At 35.9% G+C, this 21,382-nt stretch overlaps 1 protein-coding gene across 7 annotated transcripts in view; it reads left to right on the top strand.

The window, feature by feature from the left end:
• The window catches only part of CACNB2 (calcium voltage-gated channel auxiliary subunit beta 2), a 246,102-nt gene that overhangs the window by 181,617 nt on the left and 43,103 nt on the right, over positions 1–21,382 (top strand). The gene's annotated exons all lie outside the window — the stretch shown is intronic.

Genomic DNA, 21,382 nt, shown 5'->3' with positions numbered 1-21,382 from the left:
TACAGTGCGTTTGTATCTCTAAAACCATTTTGAAAAACATATTTAAAATGTACAAATGCCTTGATGGGAGACTAAATTACCAAAAAGGAAACCAGTTTTCTTGTGAGAAACCTTAATGCTGTCTGTCCAGTGACTGTAGTCAGATTTAAGTGAAGAACCTCACAGAAGAACCATAAAGCATCTAGATTTAGTCACTGCTGTCATATTTCTATATTTAATCAAGAGTTATTATAGAAATACTCCTTTTAAAGTAGTAACAGTGTCATATGAGGATTATCTCAGAGGACTGCTTGTATCTCTTATGGTTATGACCTAAATTATCTATATCTAGAGCACACCACAGATCTTAATACCTGTGATTTCACGGTTTCTACGGGGCACTTCAAGGTTTAGTCAGTCCTGCATATGTGCAAGTAGCAACATAAGCTTCCTTACTGTGGCTTTTTAGACCTGTGCAGCATCTTGCCATGCTTCCATTCTTCAAACTGGCTATCCTGCAGAGGAAGAACAAAAACAAAACTGTTTGACACCATCTTAATCTATGTATGCTTTGTAGTTATCCTTGTTTTGTTTCAAAAAAAAAAAATGGTAGGGTTAGTAAGTTTGTGTTCTTAAAGAGGAGATTTACCTTTTCCTCCAAAGAAAACAAATGACTTGAGATTGCTTTTTCACCAGCTTCCCCTCTGACACTGTTTCTTCAATGTAATATTTTTTGCACTAGAGGTGCAAAAAGATATAATTTATTAACTACCCTATGTGATGATTGGTCATTTTTTTTCTCCAGGATTAATGTTGAATGAAAAGTCATTTATAATTATTGCATTCAATTAATAGCTCTCACAACAGATATGTTCTTGTATATTAGTTATAAATGTTGCTAATGGAAATAGTAACGTTGAGTGGAGGACACTAACCCTGCTAAATTGATATGGAGTATACAGTTATATAATTGGAGAGCTAATTGAGAATCAAGGATATTGTAGTAAATGCAAGATTGTTGGTGGCCATTCAGTGAAAGAAGAGACTTTGTTTTGAGCACTCACTTGATTAGCGTATCTTTATAAAACATAATTTTATATTACATTAACAATAGATAAGATTTCAAAATGGCTGGTTTATCACATTTCTAAAATAGTTGATTAGTTACTTATGTTCTGTTGTCACAATGGTACACTGCAGGATACTTTATTTTAGATTTTTATCCAATAGGTTATTTTGTCTTGATTAGTTGTTCTTCTAATTGTATTGAAACTTTCTGACACATACGAAAGTTTTCTGACAGTGTTTACAGGTAAAACAGAATGTCTGCTTTCTAACAGGTTTGTGTGAAGCTACATAAAGAAATAAAATTATGTTTCCCTATCGTTTCACTGAAAGGTTGAGAACTTTCCCTAGAATAGAATAACTTCTGGAAAGGTGTTGTTATTGTTCATATTTTATTCTTATTTAACTTACTTAAAACTCTCCTTACACTTCTCTAAAACTCATTTACTATTAATTTGATTTGAACTCATTAACCCCTAATCCAAATGAATTTTTAATCATCGTTTGAGGTGAGTGTATACCTTAAGATCAATACAGCTTAGTTGCATATTGGAACAAGAAAATGAAGTAAAAATTTGCAGCCCATATTACAATTATTTCACTTCTTATTACCTATTTATTTTTTTTCCCTGTGTTTCTTTGTGAAAATTCTCCTGTCCTTCAGTGGAAATAGTTGTCTTTGGTTTTGTTTTCTGTTTGCTTGTTTGTTTGTTTCTGTCTCCAATATCTTTTATAGCAATGAAATTTTGGAAGACTTTCATCTATCTAAACAGAAAATAAACCTCCAGTGTGGAAATTGATGACTTTTCAAACGGCAGTAACAGACTTATGCCAGTGTCATCTAGTAGAAGAGTTTTGAAAAAGAACAGAAAAGGTGAAATCTTGAGAAACAGCTCATGAAATGTTGAAGGGAGAGAAATAACGAGGTCGAGGCTTCCAGTAGTTTGGGAGGTTATGGGATGAGAAAGCCAGTAAGCTACCATTACCCTTGGGTTGACCACTTTGATACAGTGAACAGAAAGGGTGAAGGTTTTATGTTGTTTGCTCCTTCCCTCTTCCTTCTGGGAATAGTGCATCCCTTTTCTTGGCTTGGTCAGCAGTAATCTCCTGACCTCAGGAGGCATTTTCCCAGGAATTGAAGTCTCCTCCCTCTCTTCATTCCCCTCCCATGTCTCATGGGATGGTGCTTGTCTCGGCAGCCTGACTAAATATCCCCCTCGGAGAAGAAGGATACATCTTCCAAGGTCTTTTCATTGTGGTGGTGGGATTTTCTCTTCCAAGAGAGGAAACTGTTTATGATGGAGGATCTGCTAGGTGCTTGTCTGCTATGCTTTTAAAGGCTCTAAGCTTGTCCTAAGCCTCTCAAGGATTACTGGGTCAGCTACAGCTTCTGATTCCTGAGGAATTCATTGGTTGCTTTCAGTGCTAATGGTTCAAATCTGGTATAATGTGATTTAGCCAGTGCCAGCAGCATGCTCATCACTGCTTGCTTGTAGCATAGGGCAGAAAAACACTCCTGCAGGTTGCTCAAAAGAACACAGCTTTTTCACAGAATGTCTAGACGTTTCCTTTTGTTGAGTTTACTACCTAACTTGATTTGCATTTAGGGTAGCAAATGTAGTTTGTAAACCCTAGATCCTTTTTCATACTGGATTTCTCTTTGCTGAGGCTGTCATTTTACCATGCTACCATCAAAACACAGAGGTTCTCCAGCACTAGAATTAAATATTCTTTTTCTATGACTTTGAATTTTGATTGATTGCAAAGTATAGTTGACATTTGTACATTAGTGGCACTGTTATATACTTGTAGTGTTGTGTTTTTTTTTTTGTTGTTGTTGTTGGTTTTTTTTGATTTGCTTTTGCTTGCTCACTTATCATAAAACTTAAAAGAACTTACTTTGTGTAGATTTTTACCCTATCTATCAAATGTGTGTGAAAGATTGGAAACTTACTGGGAGAAGGGGTCATGGTGTGTGGGATGTCAAGCCAATAAAGCACCAGAACACAGTCATGCACAGCCACTGTTTTAATGCTGTGAGTTCATTCTGTTGCTTATGCATTGTCTCAGAAACACCTTGGGTCTGTGCAGCTGGCTTAATTCCAGTGCTTCTGGATTTCAGAAGCAAAGGAAAATACAGTCTTGATACAAACACCAATATAAAAACAATACCCTCTCATTGTGAATTAAGAAATGGCTAATGTGATCCTGTGTAAGGAAAAAAAAAAAAGTGGAATAAAAATGAAACAAATAATATTGATGCTAGTAAATCAGAAAGGGTTGGAGCTCTAGGGCTTTTATAAGAACAATCAGTTACATGGACAGAATAGGTAATACAGTGCTAGATTGAAGAAAAGGGGGAATAAATTAGCTATTTCTGCCCTAAAAACTGTTTATATCTTTTGTCTTGTTACATAAAATAAGAATAAATGATAGGAGACAACTTAGAATAATAGTTGATAAGGAAAGTTAAATGGTGACGGCTTTGTACCTTTAGTTGCAAAAGTGTGAATGTCTGTAAAAGATATGATTTGTACTGGATTTTTTATTTTATTTTTAATACTATAGCAACAAACAAACCAACCAACCAAAAACCACAGGCAGGGTGGTAGAATTTCTAATCCCAAGCCCAGAGCCAGCATTAACTCCTCTGCAGTTAGTGCTGTCTCAGTCTGAGCAGCAGTTATAGCACACAGGCCTTGGTCAACTTTCCTTGTAGAGCAGTCTGCCTGCAGTACACAAGGGTTTGTTTGCTTCTCCTTTCTGGTGAGTCCATTCCATAGTCTATCCTTGTGGTGACAAAGAGCGGAGCAAAACAGAGATCTTTCTCATTTTTCAGCGTGCCTGAGATCTGCTCAAAACTCCCTAAAAACTTAAACTAGAACAATGAACTTCATGAAACTGAGAAGACTGGAAATGAGAAAGATGACTTCTGCCCTGAGTACAGATGGTCTTTTTTTTTTAAGGGTTGTTTTCTGCCCAAGAACTTCCTGAGTTGTTATAAACTCCATCTCGTCTGTTTTGGGATCCAAGAAAAAAATCTTTCCTTCTGTCACTTTCGGTCTTTCATTTTTTTTATTCATCTTTCTCGGCCTGCATATTGCCACTGCAAACTGCATATGAATGCTTTATGAATTTTTGTGTGGCATTTAGATGCCACATAATAAACACATGAGAAGCTTGTTGATTATCAGAGATAATCAGAGAATCAACTTAACTAACCTCTATATATTCATATAGAGTCTGTCTGTTTGCTTTGGAAACAAAACCAAAAAAAAAAAAAAAATCACTAGTTATATCTCTGTTTTGATAAAACAATATTATGAGATATGCAAGAGCAAAGAGATTAGCTTTTCTGGTGACTCCATGAAGTCCAGCATGTGTTTGACTGGGTGAGTGGAAGTAGCAAAACAGAGAAATTTTGACTGTTTTGTGACTATTAAGTTCTACAGTCCATTGCCTGGTAGTTAAAGTAATCTTTATTGTTTGTTTGTTTGTTTGTTTTGGTAAAGATTTAAACAGTGGCAAATGATCCCACTTTTGACATAATAGCTGGCCGAGACTGGAGGTTAAAATATATATTTACATTTAAATGGGTTTAATGAGGTTGATATTTTATTTTTTAAAATAAACCCATGTAAATGTGAGAGTTTAGGTTAAAATGAAGTGAAGACTTAAAGGGTTTTCAGAAGATCCTCAGGAAGTCTGTTCTCCGTCAGTTCAGTATGAGTTGTACCTAAACAATTCCTGGTAAGTATTTGTGTAACTCATTCTTAAAACTTCTGACAGTTAGCAGAGAACGTTCTTATATTCTGTTTTCTACAACTCTATAATCATCTTTGCTGTTCCTGTCCAAACCAATTCTGTTCTCATACACCCTATGGAAGCACTATGCACAAGGTTGGGCAGCACATGCTTCTTGTTGCCCCAACCCTCTCAAATCACATGGAAGAACTGTTCTGTCCCCTTCAGGCTGTATTCTTGCCTACTCATCCTCCACAGGGTACTGCCTCTCACGTGTGTCTGACCATCATTTCTAATTGTGATCCAGTCCTTAGATCCTGTTGTTAGGACAACTGTCAAGTCAGTTATATATTTAGCAGTCGCCAACTCTACAAATATGAAGCCTGCTCATCTGCTGTGCTCCTGATTAAATTGTGGCCTATTTTTATTTTGAATAATTCAGAAAGACAATTTTTGAATTCTTGTCCTTTCTTACACTTTTTTGTTGTTGTTGTTTCTCCCAGTTTGCTATCATCTGTAGACCTAAAAAGGACTTTCTGTATCCTATCATCTAAATAGTTAAATACTGATTAGAAATGGACAAAGGACACAAAGCTGCAGAAAATCAATTAACCCGTCTTCCATATTTGATGTCAACCTACCATCAGCTTTTCCAATCCATTGAGCAGTCCCCTTACTTAAGCACTTTTAGAGCTTGCTTGTTTAGACTGTTTCAGGTGCAAAGTTCAGAGCATCAATCAGAGCAGCAGAGAGAGAATCCTCACTGTCTGCGTGTTCTCCTACAGAAAGAAGTTAGGACTGCGTGGACTTGTCAAAGATGTTTTTCTTGTTATCTTCCAGCATTTTCTGCATAACCTTTTCATTTGAATTACGTTTTTCTAGAAACTGAACATAGCCTTATTGTTCTTCTGGTGGTCCTTTATCCCCTCTTCCTATGGATCAAAGATTGCCTGAGAAAGATATACTGTAGCTTGAGTGCTATTAAACCTCTGTCTCTCACCTGTGTTTTTCCTTCCCTATCCTTAATTTTTTATTCATTTGCTAGCAGGGTGTTTGTTTCATTACTGCATTTTTAAAATTATTAAATATGCAGGAGTAGAGAACTTTTAAAAAATTGAAGACTAAACCAGAAATGCATTGTGTTTCTGCTTTGTTAGGAACATTGGGTTTTAATGTTTGTTGTTTGTTTGTTTATTTATTTATTTTTTACTTTGGGTGAGAGCTCTCTCTTCTTGATCATCCTTTTACTATTAATACACATTACAAGTAGGAGGAAAAATGTCTGAATATTCCTAACTAATTGTATATAATTTTATGCTGCCTTTTTGTAAAAAAAAAAAAAAAAAAAAAAAAAAAAAAAAAAGGAAACAAAAACAAACAAACAAAAAAAACACTTATCTGTTGTTTTTGTGTTATTCATGTTTTCATATTAGTTTTACCCTTTAGTATTCTTTCCTAAATTTCAGGTTATGTACCTGCTATCTTTTTTCATATAGGTTAGTTTGTGCTTCTGCCCTTAATATTATTTCACTAAGGACCTGTCACTTTCCTGAACTAATTTTTCCTTGAGATCTGCTTCCCGTGGGAAGCAGTTTTACTTGAGAATATACTGAAAGTATATTAAAATCTACTTTCCCAGAGATCATTGCATTTGTTCTTCTATTATCATTCTTTCCTCACTGTTGGTAAGTTTCTTCATTTTATGAGAACTGCAACATCTCTCCCTTCCCTTTCTTAGACAGTTTGTAGCATTTGGTTAGAAACAAATGTAGAAGATCCCCCTCTATGTTGTTTTCCCTACTTGGGTTTTCCAGAATGTTCAAAGGTATTACTCTGTATCGTCGTTTGCTCCATTCTCAGTAAATCTTTGTTTTAATGGCATATTTAAACTACTTTTATATGATTTGTATTTATTCAAATAAAATTGTCATCAATCACTTCCTTCTCCAGACTTGATAACATCTCTTCCATTTCACTTCTCTTGTTTTATTTTTTCCATTTTATCCTTAAATCAGGTACTTTAAGTGAGCTATCTCAGTCTGCATTTTGAACCCTAGAGGAGGTCCGTGTGTTTGTTATGCTAGACAGCATCTTGCTTTTCCTTTCCAGAAAATGTTCATGTGAATTCTAATTATGCAAATTGTTATCACACAACTGTTTTGTTAATTAAGACATAATTTTGGTTACATAGTGGACTTCCAGTTCATTTCACTTCCCATATTGGTGACATTGCAAAGTGACAACACAAGATGTATGCAGTTTGTTGTGATGAATAAACTGATGAGTTAGTCTTCTTCAGTTCTTAACAAATGGAAGGATGCTACTTAATTTGGTACACAGTCTGCACTGTTTCATGTGAAACCAATCTTTGTATCATCATGATGTGCTATATTAAATAACAATGTTTTACAATGAATATTTTAAAAATCAAGCTGGTTGTGTGTTAAAGTCATAAAAATTACAAAGCTATGTAAAGTTAGTATTGTATTCATTGATTCATTTTAAGTAGTTTTTATTCCTATTGTGCACAAAAGGATTCAGTTTATATGTAAGCTGGTAAACAATACTTTTGTCTTCTAATGTGGCCTCAAAAATGAGCAAAGTCATAGGAATAAATGAAAGGAATCTTGCATTTGATAACAAATAACCAACAAGTTTAAATAATCTTCTTTGCCAATGTGAACACCTGTTCACTTTGGGGAAGAAATACAAAGATAAAATTTTAAGAAAATATATTAAATTATGACAACAGATTTTTTGTTGTTGTTCGCTCTCCATTCTCCATAAACAGTTTTTTTTTCACAAAAATAGACTGTTTTAACGGTATTGTGGGTTAATATCCTCCTTTTAAGTTTGACTACAATCTCCTAATTTCTTTAAGTAAATTGAGAAACACAATATCACTACTAATAAAATTAACTTAAATTAAATACATAATTAAAAAGCAGAAATCTACCATCTGTTTCCCTGCATCCCTAGTATTACCGTGTACACATGAATTGTGCCACAATGGCCATTTCCAAATGGCACTAATGCACAAAGGGTGCTGAGTCAGACCTGCGTACACAAGGCCTTGTCACCAGGTCCATAGGCGATGACCTAGATCAACTCTTTCTAGCAAAAGGTACTTGTGGAAGGAAAAAAATAACACACACACAAAAAAAAAAGCCAGAAGTGAGGGACAGAGGAGGCAGAGGAAACAAAACAAAACAAAAAACAAACAAACAAAAAAAGGACATCTGTTGGCCAGCTGGGAAAAGAAGTAAAGAAGCGATGGGGTCCCCAGATGAATGTCCTCCTCTGGGCATCCCCCCAGTGCATCTGTTGGTGATAACAAATAATGTGGTTTCCCTAAGGTAAACTCTGTGTAGAGCAGCAGCTGTATCGTACAAGGGTATTATCCTACTCAGGCTCGTTCTCTGGTAAGACTGTGTGGTCTACTCCACTTGCTTTGGTTCAGTCCAAGGAACTACCTCCCAGCATACCCACAGAAAATGTAGTCCACTGAGGAATGTAAAGAATAGTGTAAATTAATTATTTCAAGAAACCCAAATTGGATTTGTCACCACTTTCCATTTTGATGCCATGCCTCTTTCTTATGAAGAATGCAATTCTGTGTCGCTCTGTTTCATGCTTTTGTAGTAACTCTTGCTGCATGCAACCTGGAATTAAACATTAGCAGTTCTACATCTATAAGAGGAAGGTTTATTGCCAGCCAGTGTTTCATCTGCTGGTTTGATGACTAGCTGTGCACCAGCTGTATAATATATTCTGTAAGGATAGCGTCATCACCGCATTTCACTCTTGGATCTCATACACCCACCAGGAAACCTGTTTTATCTTGTGCTGGGAGCAAAGAAACCAAATGAGATGTTATAAGGAAAAGGATTTTAGGAATGTTAGGAAATACTAAAGAGAAGTAAATCCATTTCTAGTATGTTACTTTGAGGGATTGTTTTTGGAATGGGATGAGAGCTCTTTTAAATCTTTAGGCCCTGATTAGGGGCTGCTCTTGGCACAGCTTAGATGAAGAATGGCCCAGATCCTGGCTTTTAGCCACTCTTATGTTGGCTTCTCCCCAGCACGATTCTGGCTAGTTCCTGGCTTATGTCAGAGAAGTCTTAATGTTGCTCTGACTTAATTCTCAATCTCCAGGGGTCTTTTCTGGCAGAAAGAGATCACCAGAACATATGGGTAAGGCCATGACCCTGCTATAAAAGGGCAGGAGAACTGCAGTGCAACAGCAGCTCTGCTGGTGCTCAGCTTCGCAGAAACTCTTCTACGCAAGGAGAAGGAGTAGGGAGGGGTGAGTGTTCACAGGTGTTCCCAGGTGTGCATGGCCACAGCGATGGCTGGTCTGAGGACCTGAGATCATGGGTCTCACCTGAGGGTTGAAATTATTAGTTGATTATAATAGCTACAGGAGGACAAATAAACAAATAAACTTTACAGCAGATAAAGCCGGTGTCACAGAATCTATTTTGTTTTTGTTTGTCATTCTGCCAAAATTAAGATATTTGCCCTAATATTTTTTTGTGCTTCATGTTGCCTTCAGCTGAATATTATTTAAAATATATATAAAGATCATATAAAACTATGTGTTTCTGATTAGCTTTGCTTTAAATAGCTCTAGTTCCCAAGTCTCACAGTTGTTCTGCTTTCAGCAAATATTTGAAAAGATCACAGCCAAAGCAGGCCTCAACTCTGTCTAGGGCTATTCCTATTACAGAGCTGTAAACCATTTGCGGTCTGTTAATTCTGCAGTTGGAGTTGCAAGGAGTTTTTGGCAATGAATATAAAGATTTTAGTTGTCCTGTCAATAAATGCAAATGTCAACACAACACTAAAATGTATTATTAGTTCAGGGATCTTTTTGTTGTTTGTTTTATTTAAACATAGAAAATTGTGCACTGGCCAAAACAAAACAACAAATACATAAATAAGCATTATCGGGTGTTCTAAAACTAGAAAATTGAGGTGGTTTGTGTTAGCTTAACTTTCCTTCTAGTGTGAATATATAATGCTATAGTTTTTACTATGTAGTTTGATCATATTTAACACACAGTTGTTGATTATTTTTGGTTTTCTTTCTTGTTGTGGCCCAATGTTGTATGTATTGCATATTGAGAATAGGGAAGTACTGATTTCTGTAACATTTTCTAGTTTTTGTGGGGCCTTACTGAGAAGCTGAATGTTATGTGAACAATGATTTATCTTTATAGGATAGCAGTTGGGCAGCTAAATCTCAGCTCGAGATCAAAAGTTTCCATTAATACTGAGTGTCAAATTCAAGAAACCTTTCAATCATAACACTGAGTACTGGGTAGGGTTTCATATGCTTTGACAGCTAAGGATTGGTGCTTTAGTTCACTAGTTGGGGAAGAAAGAAGCAAAATGTGATTTGTGCTATTTTTAAAGATAAACCACTCCTTACTGACTGCTTACCTCTTTTTGTTGGACTCGGTAAGCCCAACTCTTTAGCCACAGTTAATCCCTCAGAGGAATTTAGGATGCTATAGATAGGCCTTTATGTTTCATATATTTTTGATCTATCTATCCCAAGGGGAGATCCATCCTGCATGCAAATAAGATATACTAGGGTGGAAGACAGCATATCATTATGAAGTTAATGGCTGTACCATAATAATGTACAAAATTAGAGCTTTGTTAAAGATACCACTGTTTGCCTAAGTTAAAAGCAACTCCATTTTGACTTTTCCAAGGTCTAGAATGCTTAACTTTCAACTTTAAGAAATGTTCTTTCAGCAGAACTTTAAATGTATGTGTCATGCTATAATTTCTGTAATCTGTATCTAGGCTGTCATGGAGACTTGGAGTAGAGATTCCATTTGAATTTAGATATGGAAAGTATCTCAGATAGTGCAGGATTTAAGAAACTGCACTTAGTTGATGAGTGGGATAACATAAGCTATGCACATAAATTGTAATCATTTGAAAGGCCCACTGAATGAGATGTAGAGTTTACCATCTTCTGAAATAACTTCTAAGTTTTTGTTCGGTGTACTAAGAGCTAATATGACATTTGACTTTTCAAACTCTAAAATATCACCCCTTAAACTTATATTCATATCACTTCTGTAAATAGGGCAGTCTAGCTATGAAATGTATGTTTCTAACCAAGAAAGAATTTTTTAGAATAGTTTTTTTAAAAATGCATGCTTAACATATCATGTAAAAATAAAATGTTTTAATAACATTAACCTTTGACTCTAGTGGTCATACAGATTTTCTGATCCAATTGAAAAAGAATGAAGTGTGAAATTATTTAAATACTGGAACTAGCAATAAAATTTGCAAGCATAATACTGAATTAAGAAACATTTTCAATTCTGTACCTCTTTCAGAAGGTTTTGAAAATAGCATCTTAATTTTTAACAGCCATTGCATTATTGATTTATTTAGTGTTTGCTTTAGTTTGCTGTGTCACAGATTTATGCTTTTCCTGGACAATTTTCTGTTTGTGAATCATCTGAAAATGCTAATGCAGATCTTTTCTCTATGTGAACCTTGGTTTAGCCAACATGCTAAGATTACTAAAATGCTGTCTCATAAGCTTAAAATGTCTCATAAGCATAAAATGTCCTCACTTGTGACATTGAAAAAAGAACTTGAAATCCCAGCACAGTATTTTTATTGCAAATGACAGCTTTCATCTGCTGGATTTTGCTGCCAGAATAAGCATGTTTTCAGTAAGCACAAACAGACTTCAGCTGTGCTGTTTCCAGTTGTTCCCATCGGCTCCCCATGAGGGTTGTACGGCAGATCCACCTTTCTGGCATACTTACATGCAAACAACACCATGCCACCGATGAGTTTTGACTGATGGCATTATGCTCTAATAAAAAAAGACCCAGCTCATATGAAAAAGCTTTGTGTGCGTCACTAAAGCTATTTCAGTCTTTGCTGCCTCCTGAGCTGAATGTAAACCGACATCGGTGACTCTCTATTCAAATATGATTTCGTAAAAGGAAGTAGGAAGCATGACTTTCAAGCTGTATGTGAAGAGGAGCTAAAATAGTAACAAATGTATCTCTAGAGAGTATGAGAGGACAAAAAATTCTCTTAAGCGTACCTATTGTTAAGAAAAAAAAAAAAGATCTGGCAGACTCTTTTGTGCCAGCTGGATGTGTTAAACTTTCCTTCCTTTCTTTGAGAATAGGCCTCCCAGTCTCAGACAGCCTCAGTAACCGAAAGGATTCAGAGATTTCCTCAGTGGATTTCACCAGTGGGCCTCGATCCTAAGGACAATCACACTTAAGCTTTAAAAACTCAGTTTCCATGTTGTTCCCTTACAGCCTGTTTGGAGAGGCCAAAAAGGCTGATGGCGGCTGTGGCTTGTGTAATGGGGATATCTCCTCACTTGCTGCTCTCCTGTCAGGGTGCACAAGCTCGTAGGTGAGAATTTGGCAAGTCGGCCTGCTGTAAGATGGCAGTGCAAGCACCGGTAACAGCTGCCCATAGTTCATGTTGCCTTAGTTTGGAAAATATGTGATAAAATACACTCAGATCCAATTACTGACTTGGACACTGGGAAATGATGAAAGTTGGCTCCAGAATGAAATGTTCTGGCTGACTGTCTCCCAGGTCCCTCAAGACAGATCCATAATATCAAAAGTCTTAATAATTCAGTAGTTTGAATCTCATTATACAGTAGCTATACTTAGGCTGCTTCTTGTTAACTACAATTTTGTTGTGTTTTGTTCTCCCAGCATATTTTTGTTTTTCAGCTTTGTAAGAAGTGCTGAGTACAGCACCTTGCACTGGGAGGCACAAATCCAAGAGCTGAGCCTCAGGCATTAGATAAGTTATGGAAGCACTGCTGTCTGCTGTAGTGAAGTAATAAAATTGCTGTGTTAACCTGAAATAATACCCCCTTGCCCTCCAATACCCACATAATGATGCTGCTGCTGCCGCTGATAATAATAATAATAATAGTAATAAATGTATATTTTTAAAAATATTCGTTTTAGGCCACTTGCAATTAAAATTGGAAAATGGTGATTTCCACTTGTAATACTGTTTGATTTTCCTTGTAGTGCAGCATAAAATCCAGTATTTGTGATCCATTAGTGATTTTATATCCTTAATCATAAATATGTGGCTAATATGGTCTTTTTCTTAGCAAGAGGGTGGTCAAATACTGCAGCAGGATGCACAGAGAGGTGCTGGTGTCTCTGTCCTTGCAGGCACTTAAGACTCACCTGGATGCAGCCCTGAGCAGCATGGTCTAAGCAGACCTACTTGGATCAGAGGGATGGATTGGACAACTCCAGAGGCTGCTTCCAATCAAAGTTACTCAGTGATTCTGTCTTGCTACCAGCCTTGTCTGATGCATACACCCACACAAATAAAAGAGGGCTGAGTCTTTGCTGGGAAGTTATATTATTGATCGCTACTTTTACAGCAGGTTTACTCTGATTTTCCATTGGGACATCCATGAACTGTTGTTGATTCCTTAGCAATGAGGTTGCTGAGCAGAGGTTGGGCGATTATTTAACTGTAATGTGGCTCCAACAATAATCAGTGTTTAGGATGTAAATTTGTGAATTGTATGTATACTCAGGTGATTTTGATTTGTTTCTTTTGTAACAGCATTATAAATTATTACCAAATAATGAATTTAAAAGCTAAAAGTTCTTTTGTTAGTTTTATTTTTCCATTCTTCACTTGAGCTACTTTTGTTTACCATGTTTATTTCATAACATGGCAAACTCCCTTAAAATAATTGAGTTGTTCACAAAAATCTTGTAATTCTCTAAAACATTTGGCTTTTGCACTATATGTTTGACTCTCAGCCATCAGCAGGGCAAAACAAAATGACATATTTTAAGACTGCAGCTATTGCACTGTCACATTCCTATTGATCTTTGTCCTATGTGGTGTATAAGTTTCGTTTATGGCACAAACAGTATGTATGGGGTTGTTCTGCAGAAATAGTGCCAAATGTAGGTCATCGCTTGACATATTTACTCCTGACCAAGACTACTAAAGAGAAGTTTGGGAGTAGTATCATCTTTCCTTAGCTGGAAAAAAAAAAAAAAAGTGTTTTTTTAAATTTTCATGAGTGCAAACCTGGTAGTGTTTCAAGTGAGACCCATTATATTCATTACCCAAGAGAAAAATAACTCGTTGCTTTCAAGCTAAAGTTACAGGCATCCATGAAAAGTGGATATGAAAGATGCATAACATTATATATAAATAGCAAGGGAGGTGACTTGCTTTAAGATGAATTTTCTGAACTTTAACACAGATGCCAACATCAACAAGCACTTCGTCAAAATTATAACTGAAGTCGTTTTCTGAGTCATTTCTGGACTTAACTGGCATTATCTTCATAAAACATGCAGTCTGATCAGCATTCAGTTTTCATTTAAGCTTGTGTAAATGCAGCATACCTCTACTCTGGGTACAATGAAGTAAAGTGAGAAATGAGATGGATGGATCTGAGACCCTAGATTCTCATCACCTACTGCTGAAAAAAGGAAAGGCAGCTTTAATTCCTGCTTGTGTTCCTTCAACATTGCTTTGTGTAGGACAGCCTCAGGTGTAAATGAAAATGTCTTGGAGAATGCTTTAACCAGGGAATGGAGATACCTTGATTATCAAGCACCTTTCCCAAAATTAGTGACCATGAGGGAGATGACCTGTTCTGTGAGCAAATTCTGCGTCAGAAAATTTACCTACTTGGCGAGGATCCCTAGGGCTGCATGCACTGGGTTTATGGCACAGTATAAAAAATCTAAAATGAGTTATCGGAAAAAGATGGTCCTGTCATGTTTTAAGTACTTTACTAGAAAACAGGTTGTATTTTTTAGGGTGTAATATTTCTCAAGTACAGATTGAGCCAAGCAGGTGCTAATTTGCTTAAATCAACAGAGTGAGATAGATACTGTGCAAATGCTTGTGTACGTATTGAATGCAAGTTAGTCATAAAACAGATGATAAGGAATATAAGTAGTAGAGTATAATAATACTGTAAATAGTATTGACTTAATAGTGAGAGTTTGCACAAAGATGTTTAAAAGTGAATATAGTTTGTGAACGAAAAGGAAGAAATGAGATCCAGACAGGAAAAAAAAAAAAAAAAAAAAAAAAAGAATACTAAGTCAGGTCCCCCCAGTCCCACTTTAATTTATTTCTGTTACAAAAAACTCCTCAGCCAAAGTTTGCTTAACAGTTGGTGAATATGGTTTCATTGATTTACGTTCTGCATTTAAATCAGAAGCTGAAACTGGTTTGTGAAGAATGCCACACCAGAGTATGCCACCTGCTGCCCCAGTGGTACAGATTATGGTGATGTTAACAGACTAGCTATTGTTCTCCTTGTGGGTTATTCTGTCCGTTGAGGGAAAAATAAAAAGAAGTCACAAATCTTCATTTTGAAGATGTGTACATTTTCAAGCTGCGTTATTCCTTTCAGGAGAGAGAAAATGTTAGTGTTGAACATCTAGGAATATCTGTCCCTGCAGTCCTGCCTGTGGATTAAGTGAGTGCTAAACTACCATCACATTTTCCTGGAGATTTGGAGAATGAACTGAAAGTACTTAACTGTTTTGACCAAGTTTAATTTTAGAACTGTACAATATGTAGGCAAATGCTAGATATATTTTAAAACATACATATGTGTATGTTTCAAAAAAAAGGTTTTTTGTTGTTTTGTTTTGTTTTTAATTTTATTTAATATAAGGTCCTATATATTTTTTTGAGATCCTTAGGAAAGTAAGGAATTGCATAACAGACTTGGATTATTTTACTCCAAGACAGTAGAGTTAAAGAAAAGAAAAGGCACTGAATTCTACAGTTCTGTGGAAGTTTCAGAATTATTTATCTATGTAAAAAAGCTAGCATTTAAATTTTATAAATTAATTAGTTTTAAATGTTCGGCAAGGTTAATTATTGTTGTCTAATCCCATGGTAATTTAGTCTCCCTTTGTACCAGTATGATGAGTGTCTAAAATGGGACATGAACTGTTTTGGAAGCTAAATGTTCTGCTTTGCTTTCTACTTACATTTTCACATTAATTTTTCAATTGCAGAAAATGAAAAAGGATTTTTTTTTTCCTGCTACTTAACTTTCATTTTCAGATGGGTATGGAGTAGTTTTCATTTTTTCTTTTCTTCTTGAGTAGCCTCTAATAGGAAATTTTAGAATACTGAGAAGTATGTCAAGGACATTAGCTTGCTGAAGTTGTCTGTTTGTTGCAATGCAGCAGAGATTTTAAAGTCTTTAGTCAGCCTAAAGTCCTTCATCCACTGATACTATTAGAAGTAAGTCACAATACTCTGCTGAGCATTCTTTTACATTTGCTAGAGGATATAGGAAATGTGAGATAGGATAAGTAAGTGTATTATCCCCCCTACCAGTGTTTGGCAGAGATTGTTCCTTAATATTTTCATTCTTGTTCTGTAACGCAGAACAAGCTTTGCAGAAAACTTGTTCTTTGTAACAATGAATGATATGTTCAATTCTCTGCTATTCAATGATAATGTATTATTTAGGAGATTTGACAACTTAATGCTTACTCATATCCATATTTTCCGATATTGAAATGAATAATAGCATATAAAGCATCAACTCTGTTAGTGTAGAATTTTTATATTGAAGAAAGTTGTGAAGTTTTCTATGAATATGTATATTTAAAAAAAAAAAAAAAGGAACCGATAATTTGTGTTGGCTTTTATTTTTAAGGAAGATACTTGATACCAGTGAATTCAGTATCTATATGACTACTTTTTTTTTTTTTCTGGCATACTTAATTCTACCATCTCATAGATACTTAGCTATCTGTGGCATAGGAACTGAGTGCTTGTTGAAACTAAGAATGTTAGAGGAATTGAATCAGATATGACGTTGGGTTGCTAGGAATCGGACATCCGTGTTGCATCAACACTGCAATGTTTTTAAATTGTTATGGAGGAATCGCCAAATTTTATTTTGTGGATGATCATTCTCATAAATGCCCATTTTCAGAAATGTATTCATGAATGCATAGTCATGTTTTGATGCCCTTCTAACAGTTCATCTGTTTAATGACAAGGTGAACTTATTAAAGGACCTGGGTGTCTAGCTTTTACGTACATCTCACTTGTACTGGAATCCAGAAATCCTGTTAGGTGTCCTTCTGCATCAAAATGGAATAGTTCAGGATATTAAAAAGTTGCAAAGCAAAATAAGCATCTGCTCATTTTTGATTGTGTTGTTATATGTATATATTATATATATATGTATATATATATAATGTATATTTACATATAATTGTTTATATGCAAATAATGTTTATCATTGTGGCTATCATTCTCTAATATAGGGTGGTATCTAATAAGAACATCTAGTAAAATAATCTTAATCAATCAGTTCCCTTGCCATACATATTTTGCTACAAATTTCCTGTTAATGGATGAATTTGATCAGAATAATGTAACCGGTGTGTCCACGTATGTTTTAAATATAAATTCTGATTTGAGCTTTATTCTGTTGCACAATGCAAATGCAGTCAAGCTTTTCATATAATTTACCTCCTGACTAGCATCTCTAACATGTTCCAACAGCAATAGGATTTTTCTCATTGAAAGAAGGCTTAGATATTTTAAATTATTGGCTATTTGATTGTTGCTTTTTGCATAGTACTCTACTTTTTTTTTTTTTCTAGTTTGTTAATTTTTGATTAAAAATTTATGTTGTTGTTTCAACAACACTTGAAGAAGTGATCTCCAAAAAAGCAATTAAGTGTTTGTAATATTCTAAATGTAGCTAAACAAGAAATACAATGAACTCTTGGGATGTGTTATTTTGAAAGCTGGGAGGCAAGCAGAAAATATAGGCAGTGGTTCATAGCCACAGTATATATGATGCATAATACATACCTAAATTCACAGGCAAAGAGAACCAGAGTAGGAAAAATAAATAAATAAATAAATAGTTTTTCTGAGAAGATAAAGAAGCACTAAGATGTACTGCATGAAAAGTCTGAATAATGTGATGTCAATACACAAGTGCCAAAACTTACTCTTTAATTATTTCCATGTGTGTTTGTTGTTGTTGTTTATTATAACGTATGACTTATCTCCAAAGAAAACATGTTTTTGATTTGCGTATTAAAGGAGGTCCCTTAAGGAAAAATAAGTCCTAAAACATTCCATTTTCCCTTAAAAGCAAGAGAAAAACAGAGTCACTTCCCTATTTTCATCTCTACCCGTTTTGCTATTTGTAACTAAAAGCACGTGAGGATTTGTGGAGTTTATTCTGAACTTGTTGCTGATATGGAAGGTAAATTGTAAATTGTCTTTTGCCAGACAATCACATGGGTTGGGATAAGTGTTACTTTCTGTCCATAATACTATCCGAAAGTGAATTTTTAGGCTTCTGGAAGAATATGCAAAGATGGTTTAAGTAGGTTTTTGTTAATTAATGTCCCATTGCACAAGGAAAAAAAAAAAAAAAAAAAGGAAAGAAAAAAACAAACAACTTTTTTTCTCCAGAAAGTTTCAGGAAACTGTACTGAGCAGATTTGTTTTCAACTATAATTGTTTTCCATGTTTAAGTGTGGCTTCTGTAATAACGTAATCCTGCGGTCATGTGTAAGAATTATGTTGAAACGATCACTTATTTTTCACTCAGGTGACTGATATACCAGTTTTTTAAAACCTCAGATCTAGTCATCAACTCCTTTTAGACACTGAGATGGGGAGGAGAGGAATTAGTAGCAGAACAATCACAGCCAGGTAACTCATAAATATGTTCAGCCTCACAGCTTAAATGGTGCCAGTTTCAGCCTGGAGAGCCCTTCATCCACAGCCTTTACAATTTTTCCACTAACTCTCAAAGAATGAACAGAATTGATAAAGGCTTTTTCTGATAGTTTCCTGAGGATCTCTTTGTACAAATGCCTATTTAGATTTTAAATACCACATAAATATGAAGCCCATGCCTATTTAGATTTTAAATACCACATAAATATGAAGCCCATTCCACAACTTATTGCTAGTGAAACTGTTTCATTTTTGGACACTGAGACAATCTTGACCCAATGTTACGAAAAAGCATACTATTTCTCCTTCTAAATTAAAAATCCTCCCTAGAATATGCACTTAGATGTAAATTGTTTGACTGTGGCAGTTCATTCAAATACAGGCCTATTTAAGTGGTTTTAAAATGTGCTTTATTGGAACCCCGTGGCTTTTATAGCACATTAGACCTAAATTAAGCAGCAGGGAACCTTTTCCCCCTGTCATTTCCAACTGTCCTTTCCAGGCCAGGTAGCATGATATTGTTTTTGGAATTATTTATATGTCTCCATCACTATTTTATCATGGTTTTAAATGCTGCAGATTTCTGACCTCTAGCATGGTGCAAGTTGTCAGAATCAACCTGGGTGGAACAGTCAAGGATTTTTGGTAATCAGAAAAATATTGCATGATTCTTGGTCTCAGGCTTTTGGGTCTTCATTCATGAAGTATGCAATGTGTTTTCATATCTTCCTTCTCAAGAAGAAATGTAAGCAATTCCTTACATAGGAAATGAGGTGGTTGTTATTGTTGTTTTCACATTGTCATCTTAGCAAAATATCATACTCTTTACCCAAACCATAAAATGATGACCCGTATCAACTATGTCTGCTCTTGGTTGTATTCAAATTGGTATCAATGAAATCATTACGAATAAAACTAAAACTGTTGTCTGGCAAAAGTTCTAATATATTTTGAGATGAAAAGTTTTGTCACACCCTCCTCAACCAGTTGTGAGCACACGTGGGTCTCAGTTCACAAAGATATACCAGCCATAATGTGTGGAGCCTTTAGACCAGACCTGGCAAGCAGTGTGGAGGATTTGGGGTGGGACAACGGTGGGTCCTAGGAATGCTGTGCTTCGTATCCTCTGCCAGGAGAGCAAGCTCAAGGCATTTTTGGGGGGAGAATAAACCACAGTGGAGGTTTTTCTCCTGTGTTCTGGTTGCAGCTCCAAGAGGAGGAAGCCCTCTATATAGGCTTGTATAGGCTGCACTGAGCTGGATAGCAGTTCTTGCTACCTGCTTAACCCTTCCTGTGCAGAAAGGCTTTCAGCCTCAGTGTGGGCCCACAGGACCCACTGGCTGTTCCTGCAACTGCTTGTTGAAAATAAAACTTGAAAAAATCCTGTAACCTACCGATACTGACTACCGGTATAGGTATGAGTTACGGGAATCAACCAGTCTCTCTGTGGCCAGTATTTGGTGATGGCCTGACATAACCCACACTCTCAGAATGCCTCTGCAGCGAGGCACCTTGCTCAGGGTCCCTGATGGGTGCTGGATCCTCCTCATTGTGGAGTTTCCTGAAGGCTGTGTTGGGGCTGACATGGGACTCTTCATAGTGCAAGGTAGCTGTAGGCAAGCATGGCAACAGAACTGCAAGCAGACTTTCATCTCAGCTGAGGAGGAAGTGCTCAACTTCTGTTTTAGTGCTGGGGATAGGTAACAGATTAGTGCTGCTGATGAAATCTCAGGACTCCATTTGGCTTCCTTAAAAATAAATGTAAATGTGCCTCATACTTCTTATTCTTCCTTCCATTGCTGATGTGAGTGGGATTACAGTGTGTAGGCAGTGGAGCCAAATTACAATAGGTTTAGCCATAACCATGTTTGAATTTCATGACTTATATTGTGTATATCTAAATTCTCATTATTATATACATTTTAATTGTATTTCTATGTATATTAGCAAAACATAGTAAACCATTGCAATTTAAACTTCAAGAACCAAGTACTAGGCAAACCTGAAGTCTGACTCCCTTGTTCTAATTCCCTTCTGAAGTCAATAGGGGCCTTGTAATTGCTTTGAAAGCAGAATAAATGTTGCATGCAAGTGCAAGCACACCTCTTAAATATACTGCAATGCAAGTGAGATGCATGACCACCTCAGTACAGAACTATGGTTAGAAATCTCCAATAAATCTCAGCCAAATGAAGATCTATTGTGCAATTCCATCATAACTGAGCATAGTATATGGCTTGCCAACTGTTTTATGATTCTAATTCCTGATTTGGTTTAACCCAAATGAGTTCAGAGTGCTAGTAGCTAGAAAAAAAAATCTTGCAATCCATAAAATGTGTTGATATTAAATAACAAAGGTAAGTAAACATGACCCTTCATAATGTTTTAAATGGATAGTTTATAGCATAAAGCATTTTGAGCTTCTCTGTTTAACAACAGGAAAAAAATTATGCTGTCCTTTAGTTCCTAGTGTGATTTGTAGAATGTTGATTTTTCACAACATGTTGATCCAGCGTACATTTAATATGGACTTTCGCTCTGAGTTTTCCATGGCAACTAGAGATTTTAGGTGCTTCAGTCTTTCTGTGTTCTCAGTTGCTAGTAACTTTTGAAGACTTTGACCTTCTGGATGAGCCTAACGCAAGCATTCCTGATGATTCAGTTGCTTTGGAACAAAGTGTCAGCCATTTGCCTCACATAAATTGACTGTCATATGATCAGCAAATATTTTGAGAAGAACAGCATATGCTTTGAAAGTTCCTTGTCATTTTTATTATTTTAAAAAGACAACTTACAGAAATCATCTTCTGTGCGTACAATTGTA

The sequence above is a fragment of the Aythya marila genome (genome assembly GCF_965140915.1).
Source record: "Aythya marila genome assembly, chromosome: 2".
NCBI lineage: Eukaryota > Metazoa > Chordata > Aves > Anseriformes > Anatidae > Aythya > Aythya marila.
This window is presented reverse-complemented; position numbering and strand designations above follow the sequence as displayed.